This window comes from Lepisosteus platostomus, chromosome 12 (genome assembly GCF_059453375.1).
Source record: "Lepisosteus platostomus isolate fLepPlt1 chromosome 12, fLepPlt1.hap1, whole genome shotgun sequence".
Lineage (NCBI taxonomy): Eukaryota > Metazoa > Chordata > Actinopteri > Semionotiformes > Lepisosteidae > Lepisosteus > Lepisosteus platostomus.
This window is the reverse complement of record NC_142622.1, coordinates 9,978,291-9,992,182: the sequence shown is the minus strand read 5'-3', so window position 1 is coordinate 9,992,182 and position 13,892 is coordinate 9,978,291. Positions and strand designations below refer to the sequence as shown.

Here is a 13,892-nt window from a genome sequence, read left to right as displayed (position 1 = left end):
TCGTTGTTTCAATATCACACTAGATCTGGCAATATAATGAGATTAGCAGAAGATCTGCACTCAGCATCAGTTCGGGCAAAGTTTCTGTCTTTGCCGTTTTGAAGAATCAATCTCTATAATTCCAGAATGAATCCACATCACACACTTTTCACATTTTTTCCACAAAGAGGTGTGGTAACTCTTTCAGAAATACAAGGTGAAAACGAAGCATCACAAAATTTCTCAAAACTGGAATTCATGTAGGTGCTATTTCAGAAATATCTTTTTGCCACTGCTGAAATGGACACATTTTATGTTAAGCACATACATTTTATACTCAAAAAATGAATTGCAAACTTTATTATATTTTAATGCATGCTATGTAAAGGGTTCTGTAAAACGCTTTGAGAAGCCACTTTTAAAGGCAGTATATAAAATAAAGTTTTTTATTACTGTTGTTGTTATTATCATTAATATTATCATCTTTCAGATTAACATTTAACATTAACATTTCCTTCAGCACAATGCAACATTTTCTGGTCATGGGAAATCCAAACTCAGACAAAGCAATTTCCTGTTTTTAAAGAAAATACAAGAACAGGATTGCAGGTAATTTCAAAGAGACAGTAGTATAGCATAATTACAAATCATAAAATTGACAAAACATCACCATTATGTTAGACTGAATACAAAGGGCAAATTAGAGACTAAACTACCCATAAGCATTTCAAAGACTTATAAAAATGTACCAGATGTTTTAATTAAAAAAACTAAACTTGGAGTTACTGTAGATGGCACCATAATGCCAACTGGGAATGTGCACCATGGAAAAAACAATTCAAGAATGAGTCATATCACAAGTGAGGTTTGTATTACCAACTCAAACAAAACAGATATCAACACAATCTGTTCGTTTTGCAAAAGGAGGCTCGGTATTTTGCAGCTTCCCACAGACAAGCTTATAACTGTTAATTTGCAATCAAAACAGACGCTTCACTAAAAATGCATTTTTACAAGAAATATCTTCCTGTATCGCCTAACATAACATCATTAGGTTATTTTTTGTAATATAATTCAATAAGGAATAGATTGTCCAATTTCTTTTTAATGAACTGTCCGGTTAATTCAGTATACTCCGTAAACCTCCCCCTCCTCCACCTTCATAATTCATAATAGGAACCAGTTTGCACAAAGGTTGTAAAAGACTGTTTTATAAACCTGCTATGTATCCACTGATGATTTTTTTTTTTCCATTGACAGTGGCTATTTGAAGCACCTAACTACTGGATGCTTCACCCACATGCAAAAAAGTATGTAGCTTGATGCTTAATTAAAAAAATTACAAGAGCAAAGAGATAAGACATTTACATACAGTATAAGGATCATATAATTTTATTTCAACATTTAAGTAATTTAAAAAACTATACCTCCAGAACAATATTTCCTTTATACTCTCTTTATACAAATCTTCATTTGCATGTTTATATCTTTTTCAACCAGCTTTGCATTCTGTGCTCCCTGTTTCATTAAAATTTATAGAATGTTCCAATTCAGCTTCCATCCATCCATTTTCCAACCATTTTTCCCAAACTTTTTTATCCAGGGGATCTAGGCAAGCAACAGGCTCAAGACAGGATACACCCTAGCACCAGTCCATTGCACGGTACCTGGGTACACACTCACACATGGACCAGTTTTCCCAGTTGCCAATTAGCCTCCCAGTAGAGTATGTCTTTGCACTATGGGAGGAAACTCAGAGAAAACCCAGGTGAACATATAAACTCCATGCAGAGAGCACCCCAAGAATTGAACCCAGAGCCCCAGCACTGTAAGGCGGCAATATTAACCATTGCTCCACCCCCAATCAAACCTGGTTCAGAAATTGAATTGAAAGAAAAAGATGTGGTCACCAAATGTCTCAAACTGAGGGACAGCAAAAGGCTGGTAAAATCCAGAAGATCCTTGAATGGCTAGTTTTTGACAAGTCATTTGATGGTCAGATTTGTTTTTAAGTAGCACCAGTTCAGAATGCCCCATTAATGTCTCCAGAACATTACTATCCTTTGCAGAAAGATTCTGTAGCTGGTGCACAAAGAGGAGGAGCAAAGAATATAAATAAAATCAGTTGTATTTTTTCTGGCATTAAAAACCCATTAGCCTTCATGGAACCATACTTTGTAATGTAACCAGTCCTTGCATTTTCAAAGCAAAACACTTTCTGCCAAGCTAAGAACGCTTACTCCAATATCTTCTTTGATACTCCACCCTTTCCTCAGTGAATCTGCAACACTCCTGTTCTGCTTGGCTTTACTGTGCTGTATCTCAACATAGCAAGGACTGCCAGGATGACACTAGGCTCATGGTCATTCACACAGACAATATGTATAATCATGTGGTCAATGGACACCTGTCTATGTGGATAACATATGGTGTGGTTCGAACTTTGCTCACCCTAGAATATCAGCAGGCTTCTATAACTAGAGATCATAAATGACATTTCTTGATTTTCAGCACTTACTTCCTAATATTCCAATAACTAAAGCAAGTAAAAATATCTGATACCCTTAATTAGTTTACATCTAAGTTTTTAGTGATTTTAAAATGGAGATGGAGCAGTATAACCATCTTAATTTATTATTATTATTTATTTAAAAATTTAAATTATTAATTGGTTCATTTAAAATCCAGTTGAATTGTGAACAAAAAGAATTGTTGTCCTGCAGTGATGGGGCCCTGGGTTCAATTCAGGACCTGGTGTTCTATCTGCATGGAGTTTGTATGTTCTCCCCATTTCCACTGGGAGCTCCAGTTTCATCCCATATTCCAAAAGACATACTGGTAGGTTTATTGTTTTTGGGGAAAATTGCCCCTGGTGTGAGTGTGTACTTGTCTGTATTTGTTTGTCTGTATTTATTTATGCAAAAAACAAGCATGTTAGAAAAAATATTTTTTAGAATTTACTGACTTAAAACGCAGCTATACAGTTTCTTCGGCAAAACTTCTGAATTTGAGAAATTACAATATTTCAAACATTGTTTGACAGATCCCACTTTTAAACAAGGTGGCTCCAGGGCTCTGAAAACATAATACATAATAGCAATACCAGATAGAGTAGGGGGCTTGATCTCCACCAGAAGAGCCAAAAGAAACTTATTCAGAATGCTATGAAAATCTCAACCACAGCTAACATACTGAAAGCCCTTCATACAACTAAACATTCTACTAATTAACCCCATGTGAGAATGTGGAATTATCATTATTATCCAATAATGTAATTCATTAACTAATTAGCACCTGGTGTGTCTACTTTCAAAAGACAGAGCTCTTTAATAGACTCTAGTGGCAGGTCAGCTGCTATTACATTCCCTTTCAGTACCTCCAAGCCACGTACAGATAATGGCTAACATCAAGCCTGTGACAAAAAGACATACATAGAGGAAGTTAATCCTTTTGTTTTGTCCCTGAAGTCAAACAATTTACACACGGGGTGCACAGACAACCTCACTCCCTAAGGGGCGTCATACACACACATTGCAGAAAAAAAAGAACACAAAGAAAGAGCAGCTAGTTTTTGTAACATGATACCAAAACAATGCTAGAATCTAATGCCGAAGCCTCATCATATCCTGCAGCAATAGTGCAGAATGAAGCTTCTGTGACATCAGGAATTAAACAGAGCCATAAATATAACCAACCGATAGATGTCCTATGAAACAAATACGGTGGCTTAAACCATACTAGAAAGAGGAGTGATAAAGAGATTGAGAGATTGAGAATGGTTTTGTGGGTGTAATGCCCGTTTCAGAATGTGGAGTTTTACTTTAAATGTATCCCCACTCAGTCTTTTTTAGAAATAGCATAGCCAACGCTATATGCTTTTCCACTACAATCACCAGCTGACACCTGCTACAACCAGCTGTGTCCTGTTTCTGTAGCCAGGACAAGAGGGAGGGAGCAGAGCGAGCTACAGAGAGCTCCATGCTGGCTCTTATCCTCGAGATATCCAGCCTTTCTATGACTAAAGTCTTGAATATGGCTTTCCTTTTCAACGCACTTCTGAATTTTTTGTTACCCATATCACATGCATGTAAATTAATCCAAAATGAAAATCCACATATAAACACTTTATATCTCTTTTTTCCTTTATCTGTAAAAATAGAATTAAAAACACAACACAACGTATGTACTGTGCTGTACATACAGTATGTGCTAATTCCATTATTAAACACTCCAATCTTATCTCAAAAATGCATTATGTTTTTGTCAAGCAGTTATTAAAATCCTGGATTTTAGAATACACCTCTTACTCCTTGAACGGTTGTTTGAAAAACATCACATCATGATATAAATAATTCTAGTCTGCATATCCAGTGATAACATTTTACTGTGAACTAGGGCTATTTACTATGTGCCTGCTTTATATTTAGTTTTCTCTTCATGAATCTTATATAGAATTATGTATTGTATTTATAAAGTCAGCACGAATTGTTTTTCCTTACCACTCAGGAATATTTCCTATTCAGATGCATAGAAGCTTAGGATTCCTTCTCCAGATTCTCCAGGTTCAATCCTGTTTTTAAAATCACTAAAACAAAGCTCTTTGTTGTGACTAACAACCACGTAAAAATTTCAATCATAGAACACAGTGACAAAAATTTATCTGCAACCCAATGACTTCAAATCCATCTATACAGTCTCAAAACTGACCATGTTTCAGCAATTAGAAATTCTCTTATTGTACCACAATCATATTCTGAACTACTTCACTGAGAATCTTGTTAGAAAGTGAAGCCTTAATGAGTATTTAATGCCAACAAGCAGTCTTGAATATGGTAACCTCCTTCGTCACTGGTCTTCGGTTCTTTCTTGTAAGAATGCCTTTAAAAATGCAATTAAAACAATGGATACGATATACTCACAATGCACAACGTATTCAGGGCTCTTCAGAGAAATCTGCCACAACTTCCACACAACACTGGAGTGGTTGAAAATTTCATTTGTATCACAACTCTTTAAGGAACTGTTCTCACCATCTCTCTGTGATTATATGCTTTCCTGTGCTTTTCTGCATTATTTGGTTTTGCATTGTCTTGTCTGAGCTGCATGTTTATTTGATAATAGGCTAATTGCTGCACCAATCAGACATTCCCTTCTCTTTTTTCTATTTGAGCTCTGAAATAAAAACACCTACTGAACATTTTTCATCACGAAATGGACCCTTCTGCCACATTTGTCTTTTCGACGGACACTTTATTTCTAAGAGACAGATGTGAGATTTTACTGAAGGTTTTTCATTTCCATCGTCTTATCGACGGGCAAATGGCACTAAGTCCTTCCTAAAGGAAATAACAAAGGTTTTTTTTTTTTTCACAAAACTGACTAGGGTGGGGATAAGAGTGCCTCTGCTGCAAAATACAAAAAATACTACACGCACGGAGAATATGGAAAACACAAATAAAAATTAAATTATATGGGCGCTATACTACATTAAAACGTATTTTAAATAAAGAGAAAAAAGCACCAAGATTTGAAATAGACCACTCAATTCTAAACAATCTGTCCGCTTTTCTGCTTCATCCTGGATAAAACTGACAACATTCAAACTATTTATAGCCCTGTAAACAGCATGAAGGTTTTCTCTTTATGTACGCTACCAGCTTGAAATGAAACACTGCCATACTCTACCAGGAGTCCAACAGCCTAAAATAGCTTCTCTGGATATTAATTCAGCACAGGGTGTCCTTGTGAAAATGGCAAGAAGAAATAAAAGAAGCTGTCTCCTTATATGAAATAATTCTATTTATAATATTGATATTGTGGTGGAAGTGTTTTGTTTAAACTCATACTCATACATCTCTTTGTCCTTTATACACAACTACTACTGTAGTCATTGTGGAAAAAATTGGTTAACCTCACACTCATCTTATATGGAGCTTTTTTGGAGTAAAAAAACATTCAATGAAAAACACTGAACTCTAGGGCAACAAATATAGACCATATAATATCTGTAGGCCAACCACAAGAAATGGTAAGTCACTAACAGTATAATTAAAATGTAATAACCTATTTTGTGATTGCCACTGAACAGTTCTAAAGGTTCCCCAGCATGATCTGCAAGTATCTGCAAAGAAACCCAGAACAACAAACTGGAGTATCAAACAACTGACTATCAGTAAATGGGTATCCTCATTACACTAGCACCTTTACGCAGGTTTCCACAAGAGTGAATCTTAAATGCAGATTATTTATATGAGGTGCTTATTCAAAAAGAGAGGTGGGTTCCTGAATCAAGCTATCAGGCCATGTTTTAGACACTGACTCCCCGTGAAACTAAACAAATCACCTTGGTGAGATCCTCCAAGCAATAAGAAACCAAGCAAGCTTGGGCTGAACAAACTCCATCTCATCTGTAACCAAACATCAGAACATGAAGAAGCACCTCTACACCTGAATTCTAGCCACCAATGGGAGGAATGAGGGCTTTACTGAAGATGGGACATGAGCAGGTGGTGTTCCCCCCTCCCCCAATATGAGCCAATTTACACTTTGTTGACACATGGCTGAGTCATGATGACACAAATGGCTGAGTCAGCCAAGATGTGTCAATCCAAACTTTTTCACCATTTATAATTACTACTGTAGCACATTAGGTTATAACCAGAATGACAAGGGTTAGGAAAATCTCTGGAAGTAGAGATGGCTTGCTCTAGTTGTTAAAACGAATTCAAATGCAGATGGTACACAGCCTGGCTGATGAAGAATAATTTCCTCACTCTCTTTAGTAAATGTGTGTAACAAAATGCACTACTATCATTCTGCATAAAATAAGAGGGTTTTTTTAAACAAAGGAGATTTTTATTCACACTGGGGTAAAAAAATAGTATAACTGGTATAGCTCTGATAGCATTTTATTGGTTAAATTATTATTAACTATTTTTTAATGTTAAATGTCACATGTACTGTATGCCACACTATTGCTGTGAATAGGTTGCTTCAGCTTGGGAAACAGGTTTTTGAAGTCTTAAAACTGTTAGAGGCTGGAGTAGGTGATGGAGATGTCTCTAAGAATCCTAGACACAATGAATAACACTTAACTAGTGTCAATATTTCCACTTTCTAGAGCTTCAGACCAAGAGATGTTTACTTGGTTGTGCTGGGTGTGAGAACTTCTGGTTTACCTTAATTAATTAAGTTCCGGTCACATGATTGAGACTGTCAAATGTGTAGAATCAACAGAGATCAGGGGGAAGAGAGAGACCACAGAGACAAATGAGAGGAGACAGGAGTAGGCAGAGCATGCAGCTTGTGCCAGGCAAGAGGTCCTTGTTCAAACTCATCCAAAAAGACCCGATTGGAATTGAGTATTTGAATCTTGCTAAAGAGAGCTTGCTATTCTGTAGTTTTTAGGGAACTTGGATTTCCTGAGTGAAGAATCTCTTGGTTAAAACAGCCTCGCCTGCATAGTGGGTGCATTTTAGAATAGGAAGATAGGCTGAAGATTTTTTTTTTGTGGCATGCAGGTTTTCAGAGTGAAAGGGTACAGGCTGTGTTGCGTTTACTTTAGAAGGAAGGTTTACCTTGTTCTGGCCTCTGTAGGCATTAAGAGTGGAATACTTGGTAGCAGTCTGGGGTTTTCTAAGTAGTCTAGACATAGGTCTCTGAAACGCCTTGTCTGTAAACTTGTAATGTACAAAGGGAAACTTGTGTGTTGTATGTTTATGTTGTATTTAGTATAGTGTGTGTATTGTCACTGCTAAAAAATATTTGTTTAACCAACTGTGCCTGAATTAATTCTGTTTTCACCAAAACTGTGCCGGAGAATAAAGCCTTTAGCTATACAGTACCAACCGCTTGGGTATAGTCTTGGAGAAATCCTTACAAATTTTGGGATATGATCACTTACTTTACTTATTGATTTATCCCCTCGTTTGCTGAGGCAAAGCTGATCTCAAATGTAGATAGTTTTCGCCGCTTTCTTACCACCAACGTTCATCCTTCCATCCATTTTCTAATCTCCAGGCAAGCAACGGACACAAGGAAAGGTACACCCTGGACAGGACAGGATGCCAGTCCATCGCAGGGCACACACAGACACAGATGGCCTCTCAGTAATTGAATCCATGGCCTCAGCAATGCTAACCAGTGCGCCACTGTGCTGCCAACCAGCATCCTTCACAAAACCACATTTACTCAGGGAAAATAATTATTCGATAGCGCTGGGGCCTTCATAGTCATGCATCAGTCGCAAAAAAACATAACTACAGCAAGCCACATACCCCATATGTCTCTCCTGTTCTAGTATAATCTACGAAAAAAGTTCACAGAATGAAAACCCCTAGTTGTGCCCCAAAATGAAAGCATTATTCTCATGTGTCTCAGTTAAAACAGTTTTCGCTATAGTTGGATTTAAAGTAAAAACATAAAATACATAAAACAGGCAACTGTTTAATTATCATCCTTTGTGAGTGCGTTAGGCAGTAATGTGTTTAAAAACAATAGGAATGTATGTTACCAACTATTTTCTGACGCAAAAATTGGGGTGTACAGTATATGAAAAATTATACTTAATTTGGTTTAATACTTTTAATTATTTTCAAACTGTGAAGCACATATGCACAATTGAGTGTTTCAAAAGTCCTTCCAAGTTGGTGCTTCACGCAACCAGTAGATGAAAATAACTTCTGATTTCAAAATTATTCTGTTGACACAAGATGTCTTCACACCCTAATGTTTGAATCTTATATACAATCCTGTGAGGAACAGGTACCTAAATGCACTGTAAACACTGTATTCATATGATAATGGGGCACAAAGTGGGATCTGAATGGGATGCACACAGAGGATGTAGGAATACCACGTAGCCAGCCAGGAACCTAGAGCACCCAGCAGAAATCCAGAAAAAACATTGGGATAACATACAAATTCCACACACAAGGTTCAAGACTCAAACTCAGGGTATGTGTAGTAGCAGCACCATCTGCCACACCAACATGCCTCTCCTGCCATTCCATCCTCTAAAAAGAAAAATAAAATTACATTTTTGAACTGCTATAAACCACGGAAGGAACTTTCTCTTGTACTTCTAGTTTTGAACAATGGTTGCCTTCTCAACACGTCCACAAAGTAAGAGCAGGGGGGTATCCATTAACAACACAGGGGTCACTGTGTTCACTGAGAGCACAGAGCCTAAGCTGACTACTCCCACCTGTCCATTGAAGGTGTTCAGGTAATTGTTAAGCTCTGCTTGGGGTGAAGTGGTGGCTCTGTGGCTAAGGATCTGCACCTGTGGCGGGAAGGTTGCTTGTTCATATCCTGCAGCCAGCAGAACTACTCTCTGGTTCCCTGAGCAAGGCCCTTAACCCCAGCTGCTCTGGGGGGGCTGTATAAATGGCTGACCCTGCGCTCTGACCCCAAGCTTCTCTCCCTGTCTGTGTGTCTCATGGAGAGCAAGTTGGGATATGTGAAAAGACAAATTCCTTATACAATAAATTGGATAAGGCCAATAAAATGATCTTATCTGTGTGGCATCTCAGTCACAGTCAGCTAGTGACATAACCCAGGATCATGGAGTTAAATGTGTGCTCAGGCAAGCTCCTTCATGAATTCAGATTTTAAAAAAAACTCTTTTTTCAAAAGAGGCACAGTAAAGATGCTAAAACATTTTCACAACTACTGCTGACATGTACTTTGATGTCAGTAACATTTTCAGTAAAATCATCACTGCATTACCGAGGTACAAGCTTACAACACGTCTGGGGCCTAGATCAGAAGGATAAGAGGTCATGTTCTTCATGGGACATTGGCAGTACTGAAAGGCACTCTGTTTTCTTATCTTCCAAATGCTATGGCAATAGCTGGTATTATTACGGTATTTAGCAACAGCCTACAGGTGCGTCATCATGACAGATAACAGTGACCTTTGTTCAATATGGAAAACAAAATGTTGCTGGGTAACCTGTCAAATGAAGCAAGCATAATGTTTACCAAATTTATAGCTGAATTGCATAAATAAATAATATTTCCTTTTAACTTGCTGCTTTAAAATTAAATCCACTCTCACATAAATAAAACTGTTTTCCAAAGTGCTTAGCTAGAAGTCATGCGCAGCAACATTAATGTTTAATCTGCCAATCTCATGAATGGGGATGGAATGTAGGGATTTGTACATAGAACTGTTGGTTTATCATGTATATATACAGTATAGACACAAATATTAACCCTTAAACAATGATATTCCATAATTTATTAAGTGAAATCATATTTCATGGACAATACTATTTAAATATTCTGAAAGCTCATTCATGCAAGAAGTAGCACTCAAAGATTCTAGCTTTTTTTTTCTAGTTCTAGTTCTTTTTGTATTCATCGTGTTTTTGGCACAGGTCTGATGCAAGCCATCATCATTAAGAGCAGCCATCATCACCATACATCAGTCAATCCACCTTAAAGTTCTCACCATAACGAAACGAAGAAAGGAACTGGACAGGAAAGGTATCCTAGTTTAAGAAAAAAAATGTATTCTAGTTAGTGTCACATATAACATATTTGTGATGTGTTTCACATTATTCTCTATACAGTTAAACATATTGCCAAAGCAGGAAGACATTTACTTATATGCTCTGAGGTGACAGAAGGGTAACTGAGTAATCTATAAAAAGTGATAAACAACAGCAGAATCCCATCCCACTGCTCCAGAATACTGCTGACTGCCTGCTTTACACCCAGTACTGCTGGCCAAGAAGTCTGTGCTCTCACAGTTATTGGGTCTGTCTCCCAGCATGTTTCCAGCTCCTTATGTAATGTTGTAAAGTCAGAAGCTGTGCTTTGCCCTGTATCGTGCTAGATCACTATCTCCCCAAAAAATGGAAAACAGAAATCTTTACATTGACATGACTATTTTGCCCTTTACCTTTTACAGTTATTCACCCACCTACAAAGTCTCCACATGCTTTTGGTGTTGAGTTTGTAATCATGATACTTTTAACAGGAGTTTATTTTTACAACTGTCACAATTGTCTGTTAAACTCTTAGCTAGAACATGGTAAAAGAAGGTAAATAAATTAGCTTTGAAAATAAATAAAAGAAAAGAATGTTACTATTTACTTGATTTTACTAGAAAAACTCAATGTGACTAGAATTTTACCCTTTACTTTGAAGGCCCTAAAACTGTTAAGGTTCAAAACAGATGTCTAAAAGTCACAAATTCAGAGTAATGGTCTGTTTTAAATTTTAACTTTATTTCAGAATAAATGCATCTGTCTCTGGAAGTACCCTGAGACAGATATAAAATTTCAAGTCACAACTCACAGAGCTATATGGCAAATCGACCATGAAGTCCAAGGAGCTTTCGAAATAAGTCAGGGATGAAGTGTTAGAGAGGCTCAGATCAGGAGAAGGTTACTTATCCCTTAGAGTACAGCGAAGAAGGAGTCATCTTACCCAGACACTACTTAGATCATGATGCCTTTACAAACAGAGGAGCCAGCAGGAAAGCAGTTAAGGATGCCACTGTAACGTCAACAGTAACTATAAAAGATTTGCAAAGTCAGTGTCAGTGTTCATACATTGACAATATCCCAGTTCCTACACAAGGAACTCTGCAAGGTCACTTCAGAATTCTGGCACTTCCTAAAATGACCAACTTAGGTAGCAGCACAATTCTATGAATAACTTGATCTATTCAATGCTCTTTTTCTTGTTTTTAGACCAATTACAATGCTACTGTGGCTCCTCTGTATTTCTAACACATAAAGGCCAGATTTGTTTCTAAGGGAACGGCCAAAGTAAATAGCTTCATGCAGCAAAAGTAATATACTTTCTTTACCTGTTGTAACCTCTCAATAAGCAAGAGTTATTGGACTGTTATCAGCTTTGTCTTTACAACTGAAGGACACATATCTTAAAACGGTAGATCTGTGTGACATGAGAAAAAAACTGTCTGAAGGAGCAATGTGATGTTGGTTCAGGGTAACTCTCCACCATACTGAGCCACATGGTCCTGTGTTGCTTGGTTGTTAGGAGTATCATTTGCTGATAATGATTTAACATGGGATTTTTCACTGAGCTATTGAAACATTTCAAATACTTGTTGTTCAAATACATGTTCAAATGCTTCTCATTACGAAAAGGTCTGAACAATGTTCAGAGTTTCTAAAACACACAGCAAACCATCTACAGATGAAAGTCACGTGGCTCCTGCTTCTTAAACTTGAGCTCCTCACTGCCAAAGTTTAAAACTGCAGGTGTAGTTCAGAAAAAAAGCTCTCTAGATAAAACAGTGTATATGAATTTATTTTGGGGGTATCGATCTACACTGTAAAATTATGTTTGTAGTGTTATTAATTTACCAGCACTGCAATCTAGTGTATATACATATATCTCACATACTAATTCTCTTCAAAGAAAGGCTATGCGTGTTTAATATAAGTATATTTTCATTGCTTTATCTCCAACAGTAAAAGGAACTGTAAATCTTTTATATTTACTAGTTCATGCATATCTTTAAGTACCCTGATCTTAAGGAAAGGCAGGACAGGCAAAGGAAGATGAATTTATAACTCATTTGTGTACAGAAAAGTTGACAACTGCTCTGAGATTTATGTGAATTTGGTCAACCTGGAAATTCATATACAAACCTAATGGGGTCAGACAGTCTGGTGTTCACACCAGAAGGATAGTGATAATGAATGATTTATCAATGCCAGTTGATAGTTAGGCAGAGGGAGTCTAGGAGCTGACAAAAATCCAAAATGACAAACCTACCTATATCAATCTCGTATATCAGTACCAAAACAAACATTTCAAACTTTTACTTATATCGTACCATGTATTGCACCCATCCTTTTTCTAACCACTTTTTTCCAGTACAGGGTGGCAGGGGAGCCAGAGCCTATCCCAGCAAGCAACGGGCACAAGTCAGGATACACCCTGGGCAGGACACCAGTGCATCACAGGGCAGACTCACAGACACAAATATGCACACGCACCACCACAGCCAGTTATCACAAAAGCCAATAACTTTACCAGCATGACTGTGGGAGGAAACCAGAGCACCAAAGGAATCCCATGTGAACATGGGGAGAATAAACAAACACTACACAGATGGCGCACCAGGAATTGAACCCAGGGCTACACGACAGCAATGCTAACCACTACACAAACATGCCACCCCTGTATATTCTATTCTATGGAAATACATACTATAGACTCTGGCTTTTTCATAAGTATATTACTTTGGTAAGAGCAATGGTACTGGTTGCTGGGACTGAAGTATAACCTGCTTTATACCCTGCTTTAAAATGTTTCTATTTTAAAAGCAGTTCTTGTCCCCTGTAGGAGATGATTTACTACATCCAACCACTAAAGTGCAGAACCCACCTTGGATTAGGTGAAGAAGTGGGGCAATACAGTGGCAGTTGAGTTAATAGGGATCTTTAGGAATGCCTGACTAGTCCTTTACAACCCGATCCTCTTTAATGACCATGTACTGTAGGTTTAACATGCCATGTGAAGGATGACAACTCCTACAGCACAGTGTTCCCAATCTCCATATTACTAGGCCATTAGTTCGGAAATTCTGGTCCAGAGGGAAGAGTAGCACCTACTGATCCACCAGCACTAGTTCCGGCAGCAACCTAGTTTTCCTTTGAGGTCTTCATCTTAATACCGATTAGACACAGCCTTACTTAGTGTTACTGCTTTGGAAATCTCAGACTTAATCAATGATGTACAGACTACAGAGCTCAGCCAGCACTCCTTTTATGAACAACTTTACTGGTTACTATACGTGGGTCCAGGCATCCTCACAACCAAAACATGAAAACATTTTAAAGACATTAAGCACAGGCCAGATTCAGCCCACCAGTAAGTTAAAGTCAAGAGAACAGTGAGCATCTCCAGATTCATGCCACCAG

General features: G+C 37.6%; 1 protein-coding gene across 39 annotated transcripts in view; it reads right to left on the bottom strand.

The window, feature by feature from the left end:
* Window positions 1–13,892, bottom strand: part of rims2a (regulating synaptic membrane exocytosis 2a) — a 267,753-nt gene that overhangs the window by 241,808 nt on the left and 12,053 nt on the right. The window contains exon 1 of one of the 39 annotated variants that reach the window (XM_088600894.1): window positions 4,899–5,047. The exons of the other annotated variants lie outside the window; for them this stretch is intronic. The gene's annotated coding sequence lies outside the window, so the exon portion shown is untranslated. Of the gene's footprint in view, window positions 1–4,898; window positions 5,048–13,892 lie in introns of those variants that run through there. 39 annotated transcript variants of the gene reach the window in all.